The sequence below is a fragment of the Haemaphysalis longicornis genome, unplaced genomic scaffold (genome assembly GCF_048455015.1).
Source record: "Haemaphysalis longicornis isolate Haplotype H1 unplaced genomic scaffold, Haemaphysalis longicornis Haplotype H1 scaffold_4, whole genome shotgun sequence".
NCBI lineage: Eukaryota > Metazoa > Arthropoda > Arachnida > Ixodida > Ixodidae > Haemaphysalis > Haemaphysalis longicornis.
In genome coordinates, this window is record NW_027526361.1 from 11910794 (window position 1) to 11926326 (window position 15533).

At 48.0% G+C, this 15533-nt stretch overlaps 1 long non-coding RNA gene across 1 annotated transcript in view; it reads right to left on the reverse strand.

The window, feature by feature from the left end:
* LOC144178254 (uncharacterized) overlaps positions 1–15533 on the reverse strand; it is a 50525-nt gene that overhangs the window by 14403 nt on the left and 20589 nt on the right. Inside the window, exon 2 of the long non-coding RNA XR_013323978.1 lies at positions 7462–7586. This is a non-coding gene — a long non-coding RNA (uncharacterized LOC144178254). The remainder of the gene's footprint in view (positions 1–7461; positions 7587–15533) is intronic.

Below are 15533 nucleotides of genomic sequence, written 5' to 3' on the forward strand. Positions count from 1 at the left end.
ACAAGCCTGCTATCGCGATGGTCGGCGCAACCGCAACAAGCACCGGCCAGCCCAATAACAGAACTGCTAGCACCACCGACGATGAGGCTGCAAAGCGACGTGCACGGGATGCGGGAACCCCGTAGTAGACGGAAATGCATCGTACGCGTTCATGGCACGTTTAACGCGATGGGAGAATCAACCCAACGGAAACGCCGTGGGAAACCCACGATGCGTCGCATCTACACAGGGTTCCTGCGAGGGGAGGTGGGCGTAATTTTTTTTAAAATGCGAATGCATTTCTTAGCCGCGGGTTGTCTTGCGTCGTTGAGCGGCGTGCGCCTAGCAACAGCTGTGGCGCGCGCCTAGCAACCGGAGCAGGTGCGGAGTAGCGGAGGGCAAGGGGAGAGGAGGAGCGCGCTCGGCGTGTGAGGGCGCTCGCATCGCGGAGCTCGGGGCGGAGAGAGAGCTCGCGTGCGGGCCGGCGCGGGTCTTTCTCTCCTCTCCGCGTACCCCTCTCCGCTCGCTGCGCATATAAATGCAGGGAGCGCGCGCCTCTCTCCGTGACTGCTTGCCGACTGGCGCCTTGATAGCGATGGAAGTCGGTGAAGTCGAATCCCTCGCGACAACGATACCGCAAAGAAGAATTCGGTGCACCCAATGCATTCGCATTTCCGCACGATCCCCTTCGGGGAGGTGGGGGGATTTTTTTGTGCTTACTTTCATCTTCCACGTGCCGGAGCCTTATTGCGCAGTTTTGAACGCGTGTCTTCCGCGGCCACTTTTTTTCGCTTGCTGTCGTAAAAACCAACCCAACGAGCTCTCCTAACTATGAACGTGGGGGTGCAGGTTAATTACGCAGAGTTTGCCTTAAAAAGTACCTGCATTTTTCTTTTGCGCTAAACAATGGGGAGATGTATGACAAGTGCCAGCCGTTTAGGAGTTTTTAATGGCTATGAGTATGTAAACTGCTTGTTTTTCGAAGCTTCTGTGTTACGCCGTTACACCGTGGGGCTCTGTTTGGCTCCATTATATGGGGGCGTGGAACCGGCGTTGCGGAAGCAATGTCGCTCACGCCATTGTTACTGCTTTTGCAGGTCGTCGGCACTTCGGCACCACGGCAGCATTGCGACGAAGAAAAGGCAGCGACGTTCCTCTCGGACTGCGCATGCCTCAACAGTCGACGGATTATCACCCAAAGGGAAAGAAACGACGACAGCTGGCCGACGTGCAACCCTGCTGACTTTGGTGTATGTGCTGTGACCGACTACGAACCTTGGGCAACCTACGGATGGGTCATCGAGCTACAAAATCCGAGCGCTGCCAGTGCCTCAGCGGGGCGTGGAACCGGCGTTGCGGAAGCAATGTCGCTCACGCCATTGTTACTGCTTTTGCAGGTTGGTGGTTATGACTCTCCTAGCACCTTTTCTGTCTTTGTTTTGCCGGTACCACCCCCAGCCCTGTTTGACTCTGTGAAAAAGCATTCGAGGCCCGAGCACTGGTTACGCGTTCGTTGCCGTTTCCGTCTCCTTCGCCGGATTTCATTTTATCTAATGCTCTTGCTCTTGTCCGGAGATGTAGAATTGAACCCAGGCCCTGAAGTAGAAGAAATGTTTCAGCAGCTTTTGCAGGGACAGAGTGCGATGATGGAAAAGCTGGCTGTCGTAAAGCAAACGCAGGACCAGCACACACAAGCCATTGCCGATTTTAGTAATCGCATCTCGTCGCTTGAATCAAAAATTGCAGGTCTTGAGCAAGTAAAGGAGGCCGTTTCTGAGTGTAAAAAAGATAATGAAACTCAAACACGCATGCTCCGGACGCTGCGCGCAACGGTTGATGAGCTGGAAAACAGAAGCGGACGCTGCAACCTGATCTTTTATGGTGTGAACGATGCGCATGCTCAAGAGTCAAGCGTCGAGTCTGAGAAACTTGTTTCTGATATCTGCAAGTCCCATTTTGGCATCGATTCTGTAATACTTGAACAAACTTACAGATTAGGAAAGTTCCAAGATGGAAAGAACCGTCCCTTGATGGCGAAATTTGCACAATTTAAAGAGAAGCAGCATGTTTTAATAAACGCAAAGAACCTAAAGGGGACGAAGATTAGTCTCTCTGAAGACTACTCAGAAAGCGTGAGACGAAAAAACAAATTTTTGTGGGAATTTGTACAATCACGGAAAAAGGACGGCGACAAATATTTTTTAAAAGGCGACGTTTTGTGGCTTAACGACGTGAAGTATGTGTACGACGAGGATGTGAACCAAGTCGTACAGCAAAAGTGACAGTGTGGAACCAATCGCGTTAATTTATCGTTCCTGGTTATCAATTGCAGGAGCATTAAAAATAAAGTAGAAGACTTCCACGCGTTTGTGCAAATGGTAAAACCAACTGTTATTCTTGGAACAGAGTCGTGGTTAAATGATAGCATTACGGATGCTGAAGTATTTCCGGACGGGTTTACATGCTATCGGAAAGACAGAAACAGCCATGGAGGAGGAGTGTTCATTTTAGTACACAATAGCGTTTCGTCCTGGAGACTTAATATTGACGTGGGCGACTGTGAGGCTGTTTGGTGCCAGATTAAACTAGTAAATCAAAAGGTACTAACAGCATGCAGTTTTTATCGTCCTCCAGACTCGTCTGTACAAGTGTTGGCGCGTCTTGCGAACATGATCGACCTTGCGATGACGGACACTACGATAATAGGCGGAGACTTTAATTTGCCGCACTTTGACAGGGCTAACCTCAGTTGTTCGACCGGTAGTCTGAATAGGGAAATCAAAAATATAGTAGAAATCTTCGCTTTTCGTCAAATGGTGCTTGCGCCCACGCGTGGAGGCCATACTTTGGATCTCATCTTGACTAACCAACCGGAGCTTGTCGAGACTACTCTAGTTATCCCGGGTTTGAGCGATCACAGTGCTGTTTTGTGCGAATTGAGCATCCAATATGTGAGAACTACAACTGGTGCTAGCAGACAGATTTACAATTACGAAAAAGCGAATCTAGCCGCCATCAGTGAAGCACTAGATGCGTACTTCGTAGTATTTGAAACCGAAGCAGAATGTAAAACAGTAAATGAGATGTGGCTATTGCTTAAGGAGAAACTGTTTGAACTGCGTCAGCAGTTTGTACCCTCATGGGTGCTAACGCCGAGACGAAATAGAAGCAAGCCTTGGTTCTCAAAAACATTACGAAACCTATCAAATAAAAGGCAAAAGATGTATGGTACGTTTAAAAGGGCACCTACAAAGGAAAATCGCATAAAATTGGCAAAAATAACGCAGGAGGCCAAAGTGGCCATTCGCTCTGCCAAAGAGTACTTTTTCAGGACGATGCAATCGCGATTAATACAAAACCCAAAGGATTTTTGGAAACACGTTAAAAGAAATGGGAAAGACATTGTGTCTATTCCGTCCTTATCTGTAAATGGTATTGCCGTACATGACGATGTAGGAAAGGCACAGTGTCTTAATCAGTACTTCAGCTCTGTTTTCAGTAGCCCGTTATCAACCGGCGGTAAAAATAGGCATATTCCTTATAGTGGTCTAAGTGAAATGGGTGACATCGAGATCAGCACGCGTGGTATTGAAAAATTATTAGAAGGATTAAATATTTCCAAATCGGGTGGCTCTGATGGCTTATCCAATAGCTATCTGAAACTTTGCGCGCGATCACTTGCCCCATACTTGAAAATTATCTTTGAAAAATCGCTAGCTGAGTCCTCAATCCCACACGACTGGAAGCTTAACTGTATAGTCCCATTTCATAAATCGGGTCCTAGAGACAATGTTGAGAATTATCGACCGGTATCTTTGACGTGCGTTGCCTCTAAAATTCTTGAACATATCTTATATAAAAACATTGTACAGCACCTAAACGATAACTCCCTGCTGAACCCTGCACAACATGGTTTCCGCAAAGGTTTCTCCTGTGTAACTCAACTGACCGAATTCGCTCACGATATAGCTCAAGCTTTAGATAATAAATCAACTGTAGACTGCGTGTTCTTGGACTTTAAGAAAGCTTTCGACACTGTGTCCCATAGTTTGCTTATTGACAAAATGACTACATATAATATTAATCCGCAGGTAGTAAACTGGGTAAGAGCGTATCTTGACTCAAGAAGGCAATTTGTCGTAATAAATGGAGTACAGTCAAACTTGGCGGACGTTACATCAGGCGTGCCACAGGGTTCAGTTTTGGCTCCGCTCTTATTCTTAATTTTCATAAATGATATGACCTGCGAAATTAATTCTATAATAAGGCTTTTTGCAGACGACTGCGTGCTGTACAGAGAAATCAAAGCAGATGAAGATTTACATGCCCTTCAATGTGATCTTGACAAAATCAGTCAATGGTGTTTAAAATGGAACATGACTTTGAATTTACGTAAAACAGTTCATATGAGGTTTACAAGGAAAAGAAGCCTAAATGAAATCTCTTATGTTATGAACAACGAACCGTTATGTCAAGTAATGGAGTACAAATACTTAGGTGTTTATTTTACGTGCAACCTTACCTGGCAGCGCCAGGTTGACTATGTGGCAGCTCGGGCGGGTAGGGCATTGGGTTTCCTTCGTAGGAATGCAAAAGACTTCCCCTTAGAATCTAAAGACCTGCTCTACAAGGCAAACGTAAGGTCCATCATGGAATATGCATGCACAGTATGGGATCCGCCGACAGTCCGCGATAAACAGAAACTGGAAAGGTTACAAAATATAGCTGCGCGCTTTGTTTCCGGCAGATCGGGGGTTGGATTTAGTGCGACCGTAGCGAAAGACCAGCTAAACTGGGATTTGTTGGAAACCCGCCGCAAAAAATTTCGATTATAACTTTTTCATGCAATTTATCATTGTCAAACAGGCATAGTACGTGAAAACTATCTCTTGCCTCCCCATTATACATCAAAACGTACCGATCACCCATTTAAGGTAAGGGAATACTTTTGCAAAACTCAATCGTTTCGGTCGTCTTTTTTCCCCCAGACTATTCGCGACTGGAACAAATTGCCATATGACATTGTATCGGTTATACCAAATGATTCGTTCTTTTCGAAGTTGGTGTAACGCGTTTGGTTGTTTTGAGTGTTTTTCTATTTGCGTTGTATAAACCTAACGATTTTATAGGTGCTTATTTGTGGTGTATATCTGCATTGTACAGATGTTTTGTGCGCTTGCAATACTGTAGGGCCGGTGTGCGGCGAACTGCAACCCTGTGTTATTTTGTTGTGTTCTTCCCCCCCACTGTAATGCCCCTGGCGCTGTGGGTATTAGATAAATAAATAAATAAATAAATTATGTCGCTAGTTCGCCTGATTGCGGCGGTGGCTAGACATGGCGAGAGCGAACGAGCTACGACGACCAGTTGGGACCCTAACGTTCTCTGTACTTAATTTAAAAAAGAGAATCAGACTTGTGACATATTTTGGTTCGTGAGCTGAAGAATATACATTAACCCTCTCCTTCGCCCTTCCCGTTCCTCATAGTCCACCCACCACCCCTACACTCGCGCCAACATCCTCGGTTTGAAGATTTAATTGAAGTCCTAACGCGGGGAGGTGGTTACACACTGGCAGCCCGAAAAAGTTAAAGGTGCTTACACCATTAAAAATTGTTCAATTTTTTTAAAATTCGCTTGCGTCTCACGACTCAATTTTCCGGCATTTAGCCCGCTATTTATCAAGGGAGGTTACCAATTTATGAGAACAATGTTCAGTGCAGTAAGGGCAAGGACAGTGAAAAGACTGGACGAGCGCCGGTCCATTCTGTTAACCGTCTTTGTCTTTACTGCGTTGAACCCTGTTCACACAATTAATGAACCAATTCGCCCAACAACACATTTTATCCGTGCTGCGCCAAAACCACGCATAGACAAACAACGAGCTCCCTGTGACCAATAAAAAAAATAATCTGACATTCCAGCCCTGCTAAAGTGGATCACCAGCGAAGCATTTTGGCACACGACATGAAAATGTCTTTTTTCCATCCATCCATCCATCCATCCATCCATCCATCCATCCATCCATCCATCCATCCATCCATCCGCCCGCCCGCCCGCCCGCCCGCCCGCCCGCCCGCCCGTCCGTCCGTCCGTCCGTCCGTCCGTCCGTCCGTCCGTCCGTCCGTCCGTCCGTCCGTCCGTCCGTCCGTCCGTCCCATCCATCCATCCATCCATCCATCCATCCATCCATCCATCCATCCATCCATCCATCCATCCATCCATCCATCCATCCATCCATCCATCCATCCATCCATCCACCCACCCACCCATCCATCCATCCATCCATCCATCCACCCACCCATCCATCCATCCATCCATCCATCCATCCATCCATCCATCCATCCATCCATCCATCCATCCATCCATCCATCCATCCATCCATCCATCCATTTTTTTTACAGGAGGAGGCGAGACAAAAAGCTGTTTGAACAGCTTGACGGGGCCCCGACCCCCTTTTCGTTGACCGCTTAGCGGAGAGAGCTTAGGTTACACGCACAATTTCAAAAACATATTGCATACTACCACTTCATGCAATAACACAGAAAGTGAGGTTCTTTAACTTAAAAGAAAACAACAACAACAAAAACACAGAAAAAGCACAAAAAAATCACACCTTGTGCTCACAAAACCATCTGATGTTAAGGTTTGCATTACATATGGGGTCAAAGTTTTCTTTAACTAGCTTATTTAACAGAACAGGCAATGTGTACCGTAACGATTGTTTAACATAGTAAGCGTGTGGCGTCGGCACTATCGATCTTTCCATGTGACGTGTTTTTCGAACATGGGTGTTTTGTCGCAGTTGAGCTAGCAAGGTTAGGACGTTTTCATTACACTGTACAAATCGTTTGTAGATTACCAACAGCGTATAATTATACAAAGAGTACACTGAAAGAATGTCGTACTTTAAAAAGGGTTTGTAGTGGGATGAAGGGATAAAATGACACATAATAAAGGTAAAAAGAGCAAGGAAATTATATTACTCTTTATTGTTGACGGTGGTCATCCCTATAAAGACGCGCACAGACTTATTTTGACTTTACTGATATTAAAAACTGTGCAGATTAATGGAACTAATCCACTACAAATGCACTCCAAGTGATGAGACCTATAAGCTTGAGGTAGAAATTATGTTTTGAGCGACGTACGGCTTTGTAGATGACTGCGTTCTTATAGCACCCCCACCCAACTTTCGTTTTCCAACGCCGCGTGCTTGATCACCTTATCTTGCGCAGACCACATTGCACACTACGTCATACATTTAGATAGACGGATAGCTCCGACGCGAGCGGTAATATGCGTTTGCTTTGGCGTAAGCTTGGTCTTTCTAAGCTGACTTTCCCGCTTCTTTTTGCTGCACGCGCACGGACGGTGTAAAATCCCAGATCCTAGCCAAATAAACTTCGCTTAAAAAGGCGTCTTCCAACATATAGTGCGGTCAAAGGCCAGGTGTGGCCGATAAGAGGGAGAGGAGGGTACCTTGGCGAGGTAGATTTTGACGAAGTAGCGGCCCACAAGGTGCACGAACCAGCCGCACATGACGTTGAGGATGGTGTAGATGAGCCAATACGAAATCCACTTCTGCAGCATTCAGCAATACGTTTCTGAAAAATACCATGGGGCTCTAATTTGGTCGAGAACTAAAAAATTATTTGATAGCTACCCCACTCGCCGTTCACTTAGGAATGGGCGGGAGTCAGCACCCGTAAAGGAAGTAATTGAAATTCAACATAAAGGTATTAGGTACACCAAAGCAGCTGAAATTGCTAGTGCGTTCCATGACCATTACAGCTCACTATTAGCGGGGTCAAGTCCATTGGCTCAGGGCCCCGAACTTAGTTCCCTCCTTGATTTACTGCCTATAAGCTGGCAGACGATGAGTGCGCTCTGGTTTCTGGGCCTATTACACTTGAAGAAATTATGGCTGCCATCTCTGACCTAAGACTAACAAGACCCCTGGGCAAGATGGTTTGAGTGGAGTGTTTTATTAAAAGTTCTCTGCTGTCCTTGCTCCCGTTCTGTTAGACATATTCACAGCAGCATACGGCCATGACGTTTTGCCGCCAACCTTTTATTTAGGACACACAGTTTTAATTCCGAAAACACAAGATGAACAAAAGCTGAAATCGGTTGTCGGCTATCGGCCAATATCTCTCCGCAATGTAGATTATCAAATTTTTGCAAATATTTTACCTAGGCGCCTTCAACTTGCCATCACTAGTTTAGAAGGACCTCACCATACTTGCGGTATTCGAGGTAGGAGCATTCCAACAAATACTGGGTGGTGCGACGATAATTGGAATACTATAAAAACAATTTTCCTGAAGCCATTCGCTCCGAGGCCATTCGCTCCGAAACCCGCGATTCTACCCCTACCCTACCCATCAAAAACTTCTCAATATAATTTAGGAGTGTTCTAGCGAACCACTAGATGGCGCTAGGTTCGTACAAAAATCACCTAGTGTGCGCGTGGCAGTGCTACAACAATTGATTATGCGTTGGTATCTCCCCGTCTCACTGGCCTTCTCCAAATGTTCTGTATTGATGAGCCTGGCGTGCACAGCCTGGGGAGCGATCACAACCGCCTGTTGCTTCACTTCGCGCATGGTGGCCAGAAGAGGTGTGACTACTTTCCACGTGCCACCGCGGGTACGTACCTGCCAGACCGGGCCATGGAGACAGTCGCCGCAGAGTTTGAGACCAGCCACCGAAGAAGCGAGGCAGCTACGTATCATGACTTTGTGGCAGTCCTCCGCTCCATTATGCAGCGGCACATGAGCAGAGCACGCGGATCCAACCAACTAAAGCTGAATCGTTGGTGGGACTGCGAGGTGGAAACCGCGTGGTAAGCGCGTCGCGCTGCAAACCGTGACCACCGTAGTGCAGTCAAAGCAGGCGACGCCGAGGCGTCAATAACGACTTGGCAACACTACCTGACGCTCAAACGCAGGGTGCAAGCATTAGTGCAGTCTAAGCTTGCCGAGCATAACCTGAGCTTGCTGCACTCTATGCGGGAAGAGGGAAAGGCTACGTCCCAAAAGTTCTGGCACTATGTTAAGAACTTAGACCGAAAAGACGAGCCCCCGCAGCAACTCAGGGATGCCGTGACGGGACAACAAGTTCCCAATATCAAAGAGCACCTGAATAAACACTTCACTCGCTTGTTCGGCTCCATAGATGCTGATTCCATCAATGTCGCACCAGCTGCAGATGAAGTAGTCATGGGTACCGGCCCCTTGTTAACCCCGCATGAGGTTGATTTAGAAGCATCGCAACTCCGCTGGGCGTTCTCCAGCATAACAGTCGACCGTGTCTTGGCTCGACTCAGCTCTCGTACGGCCACCGGACCGGATGGCTTACCAGCGCGACTATTGAAGTGCTTCGGGCCAGCGACACGAGAACAGCTGGCGGTGCTGTTTACCGACATTCTGGAGGGTGAGCCCATTCCTGAAGAGTGGCATCACGGTCGGCTGACGCTTATACCCAAGCAAGGTGGTCAAGCCGATATCCTGGAAGACTGTCGACCCCTCACAGTTACCAGCGCCATGTACCGCATCTTCATGGGCGCCCTCAAGGATTGGCTGAGCGGGTGGGCCGAGTCCAAACGGCTCCTGACCGAACTTCAGAACGGGTTTCGTCCAGGCCGTCGTCTAGACGATAACCTGTTCATACTAACACAGTGTGCCGAAATCGCGATCAGGGAGCAGCGCTCTTTAATGTGCTGCTTTTTGGACGTAGAAAAGGCGTACGACACTGTCCCCCATGCCCCCCTTTTCCAGAAGCTCAGTCGTCTCGGGCTTCCGGAAACGCTGGTGCGGACGGTCCAACGTGTCTACGAGGGCAACACCATCAGAGCGCACTTTGGTCAGACTCAGTCAGACCAAATCCCTGTAACTTAGGGGCCTCCGTCAAGGGTGTCCGCTCTCTCCGCTTCTGTATATCTTGTATGCCACAAGTATTGAGCGGAAACTGCTCCAATGTGGTCTCGGTTTTCGGCTCAGGTACAGCACCACTGGGGCGGACGAGCAATACCGCCTGCCAGGGCTTGCATTTGCCGATGATCTGGTACTTATGGCGGAGTGCCCGCAGGAATTGCAGACCCTGCTGGACATCTGCTTCGCTGAGGTAACACAGCTTGGACTCCGGTTCAGCGCCAAAAAGTCTGCGGTTCTTACCTTCGCGGGAACCAGCGGAGACGCAGCAGTTACCCTCGGCGGGGGAAGAAATCAGCATGTGTTCGTCTTATAAGTACCTGGGCGTAGTGCTTTCTGCCGGTGCTTCCATGTACTCACACCACGAGGCAAAGGTGCGTCAGTCTGCCGTTCGTGGCCAGTGCATTCTTCGCCGCCGAAGCTTGTGGGGCTGCCACCGTTTCCTGATGGTGCGTGACCTGTGGAAGTTGGTGCACGTGCCGGCTCTCACGTTCGCGAATGCTGTGGTGTGCCTCTCCACGTCCACTCGGCAATGGCTCGAGAGACAGCAGCGCGCAGTGGGACGCACCGCTGTAGGATGTCATCGGTATGTGGCCAATGAAGCGGTACAGGGAGACCTCGGCTGGTCGTCCTTTGAAGCACGTGAGGCGGCTAGTAAGCTGTCGTACCGCGGTCGCCTCCAGTTCATGCATCGGGAGCACTGGGCGCGACGCGTGTTCGAGTATCTGGCGGCGACTTGCATCCGCACAAATTGGGCGCGCCGTGTGTACTTCTTGGAGAAGAAGTACGGCTTCTTCCGCGAGCCTGTTTCTGTGGACACTGCCGCGGCCTGGACACGTGACACGCGCCGTCGAGTGCGTGAGGAAGAGGAGGCGATGTGGCAGCGTGCTGTGCGGGAAAAGCCCACTCTGGCGGTTTACGCGCAACACAAGACTTCGATCGGTGGCTGCCAGCTGTACGACAATAGCTTGGGGAGTGCGTTGCTCTTCGAGGCTCGTGCAGGAGCCCTCCGTACTCTCGTGCGCCAGAAAACGTTCGATGACCAGGTGGCCAGTGTGGTGTGCCGTGCTTGTGGCGAGGGGGACGAGTCCGCCGAACATTTAATCTTAAGCTGTGCTGGTGTCGGACACTGTGACAATATCCGCGAAAGTGGTCCGCCTCCGACCCTGCAGGAAGCTCTCGGCTTCGGGGACGCCGACGGTGTGGTGGACGTGCGCGCTGTTGCGCGTACAAAGCACCGCCTGGAACGCTGGTGTGCGACGGCAGCCCAGGGACGTTAAGCACGTTAAGTGTCCATTCTGAGATTCTTCGTTATGTTGTACTTTTTTGGTTTTTTTTCTTGGTTTCTCGTATGTGGCTGAGTGTTGTTAAGTGTTTCTTTTTGGTGTGCCATATGTTTGTGTCTCGTTCGGGCCGCGTTAGTGTCGTTGTTTGTCATGCATTTCTCTTTCTGTTTGTCCTGGCTAGCGTGTGCGCGGTACACCCACCCGATTCAAAGGGTACAGCCAAAATATCATCATCATCATCATCAAGTCCAATTCTCAGTGAGGAACACATCCAGCGTCCGGAAGCCCTTGGCTTTAAGGTTAACGCAAAAGTGAATGAAGCAGTAGTAGAGGTTAGTAAAAGGAGGTTAGAATGTTGGTGGGAAAAAAGCAGAGAAAATGTGAGAAGACATGCTAACAAAGAGGTCAGACGAACACAAAAATTTCATAAAGGTTTTTTTTTTTCATTTTTTTCGCGAGGTGATTGTGCAGTGGCGTTACGACTAAGGTCACTGTGCAACGCCACCCCATTACAAAGGGGAAGCCGCTAAGTTTCATCAAGTGCCGGTCCTGCAGGGATTTCCATCCACACCCCCGAGGGGGTGAGTAGAGCCCCTTTAGTTCTCCTGGACACTTCTCCCCCCCCCCCCCCCCTTGAATCTCTCAATTTTACTCATGTCAATTCTCGCATTAAACTCTTGAGAAGTTTTTTTTCAAGCCCCATGGAAAGGAGGAGTGAAATACCACGTTACTTCATTGATTCGGGACCGTTCTTTGTTTATAACTCTGATCTTTGAAGAAGCTCTCTCGACATACACATTTAAAATTGGCGATTCGGAGAGGCGAAGGACAATGGAAGCTAATCCTGGTGTTTCAATCAATTGTGAGCGTCAAAAGACAATTGGTGCCCATTTTATAAGTGCTGCATAATTCTTGGGCTCCCTAAACATTCTTTAAAAACTTAAATCTCGTCATTGGCCCTGGCAAAAAAGTTTGAAAAGGTTCTTACATGTTGAAATGAAATATTATTAGACATAAAAAACTGAATACGAAGCTTTTCCGGTAAAAACTAAATTTCTAACAAAATAAACATATTTTCAGATTCAATAGAACACACCGCCTCCCAGGTGTATATAGAGGAAAAGGGAAACATACGTCACGGGGATGAAAATTAGGTTAAAAGACGTCTACTATTTGATTAGTGGACCAAAAAAGAAAAGTTTGTATGGTTTATCTATCCTCCCGCCTCCCGTGAGCCCCCACCCCCCGACATTGAGACCCCCCCCCCCCTTGTTTCAATTCCTGGGGGTGTCCTCTTCATTTCCTTCCTTTATTTGGTACCCACAGCGCCTTTTGGCATTCGAGTGTGGGGGAATGACAAAAAGAAATACATCAACTAGTTACATTTTGTGGGGGCCAAGCCCCTCCAATCGAGGCGAGGAGGCGTTAGCGACGCCCTCTTCCTTGGTGGGGCGAGAGCGATCCCCGCACGCCTCCCTCCTCTCCCTACGAAGCGGTTGGGGAGGCACGCAGGAGTCTCCCCGGGAGACCGCCCTTGGGACGCGCAGCGATCGCACGGTACGTAAATGCCTTTCGGCCACTTTTGGCCGTTTCTTGCATTGGCCGTTGTTTCCCACTTTCGTGGGTCAAGGCACCCACCGTGTGGATTGGCGCATGCCTTGATTTGCGTCAGTGCGTTTATCTAGGATGTCCGGTGACTCTCTGGGCATAGTCCACTCCTTGGTGGATTGGCCCCGCGTCCTCGCGGTGACGGCTTGCGCCTTAGGTCAGCGTAGGAGCGCCGGTGCCGCCTGGTCGAGTCCAGTGGCTTGAAATGTGTAGCGGCCACAGAGAGCCCCCTTCCCCTATGTCAGCGAGCGTTGAGGCCGGCCAACGCCGGCAGACGCTAACTGCTGCCCGACTACGGGCTGGGCACACGCTGACGGTTGTATGCCCCAGGGGCTAGGCGTGTAGTGCAATGTAGTGTTTGTATCGTGGTTGTTCGCGTAATAAACCCCTGTACTATGGAAGGTATCGCTTCCCTGTGAAGTGACTGACAACGCGTACACGCGCGGCGAGAGTCGTGGCTCGTTCTCGAACCCGTTGTGGGCAGAGTCTCTCGGCAGGGCAGTTTGGTGCTGCGCGAGAGCAGTGAGAATAACGACGGCGCGTAATTCTATTATATTCCTTAATGGCAAGGGTTAAGGATATATGCCCACAATTTATATTCAAAGAAACATTTCCAGAGGCCATGAGGCTCGTTCAAGATACATTCATACACACAAGGAGGGAAAAAAAGATGCGCCATGCTATTCGAATTTCATAACTCACGGTTGTCCGTCGCAGTCACTATGCCTCAATGTCCCTGCGGTCTTGTACCTATCTGGGAACGGAATGTCGCGGGCCAGCACCCCAAGGAGAAGAAGAGCAAGAGGAAGAAGAGGAGGAAGTTGCTTCGCGACGGGTTGGCTGACCCGGAAGTAATTGTCTATGTTTATGAAGATGACATTGCGTTCTATGTATGTGATGACGATCTTCAGCACCTTTACCAACGGCTCCAAAACTATCTCGATACTTTGACTAGATGGCTCCAAACCCTTCGCTTAGTTCTAAACGCAAAGAAATGTTGCCTGCTAGTTTTTCCTTTACAGTACGACGTGTAGATTTCTCTTACATACCAAGATCAGATCATTAAACAATTGAATACGCTGAAATACCTTGGTGTTATGCATGATCCCTCTTTGAGTTGGTGTTGCCATATCGAATCTTAACTTTTAAAAGGAGAGCGGCCTCTTGGTAGACTCGGAAGGCTTGCTCACAGCAAATCAGGAATGCGTCGAGAAACGTTGTTAATTTTGTACAAATTGTATGTTCGTCTAATACTGGAAATTGGCCGTTCACTCTATTCTGGTACTGCTTATTATAAATTACGTCCGCTTTTTTTTTTTTTTTTGCTTGGAAAACGTGCCCTGCGCTTACTTCGTGGGTTGCCTAGATTTGTTGCTGACATTGTGATATACCTAGAGGCGCGACTTGCATCATTAGAGACGCGCTTCCAAATGTTTTCAGTAAAAACATACCTGAGGATGATAGGCTCCTCAATTGGTAGAGAGCAGGCCATATTTTTACAACCCCTTACATTCTTGACGACGACATGGCCTAGGTTTAGACATCATCAGCTTCTGTTTGTCAATTCAATTCTTTCCTACATTGTCGTTGGCTTCTTTTCCATTGAACCATTATCGGCGGGGCATAAGCTAGTGCTGGTTCATGTCGATAACATATTCCCAAAGAATGACAAGTTGCTACCTGGGCGTATCCTACAGGGAATTTTAGAAGAGTACATTGCTCATTATCCACATAACGTGGTTTTGGCCACTGATGGCTCGCAATATGAATCTAAATCAATGATTGGAATTTGATCTTTTGATATATAGATTAGAGTTCTTCCTTTAGATTGGCTGATTACACTCCCATGCTTGAGGCAGAACTACTGGCCATGGCTCTGGCCATTAAAAAAATCCCTAGCTCTGTATCACATGTATTTTCATAACTGACTCCCTATTCCTTTGAACTTCTTTTGTCATATCTGAACATTCTGTTCATCTAAAAACATTTCGCCATTTTTTTCCATAGCACATCATATCTGTAAGTGTTGTGTGGGTGCCTGGACATACAGGTATTCTGCTCAATGAGAGGGCGGACTCATTAGCAGGTTTCGCCATATAGGTGGCCCTGCACTAAATGTTTGTCAAAATCTCGCAACTATAACTGTGGCACGTCTTCGTAGATATTTCTTACTCAGGGGGCGGTCCAACGGTATCCCAGATAGACCGGAGTAATCTCACCTAAAATTCATACGGAGTTCATCGTTTTGTGTTTCCCGCCAGTGTGGCTCTCACAGCCATGAGATGCCGCCTTCCAAAATTAAACCTATATTTGAGCAGGTCAGTATTAGCATGAAGAGACGCATGCCTGTTTTGTATTCAACCCGAATCATTAGAACCCTATTTGTTTGACTGTCGCCGTTTCACAGAGCAAAGAAAACGTTACCTTACTGTCCCATTCGAGCGCCTTAGACTTGAACTAAAAACTTCACGTCTTCTTTACTTCTGTGCTAGCTGCCTTGCCAAAGCAAGCAAAGAAATTTACTTCCTCCTTCACGAATTCATCATGGCTACCGGAAGACTTATATGCTAGCGGATTCGCACAACGATTTATCTTTCCCCGCCCCTAAGGAGTGTAGTTTTTTATCAGTAATTTCTAATTCTAAAGAACACTTTTTGAATTGAACACTTTTTGAACATTTTTTGAGCCGAAGCCAGAAAACGCCGTTTATCGTGGCCGCCGCCAT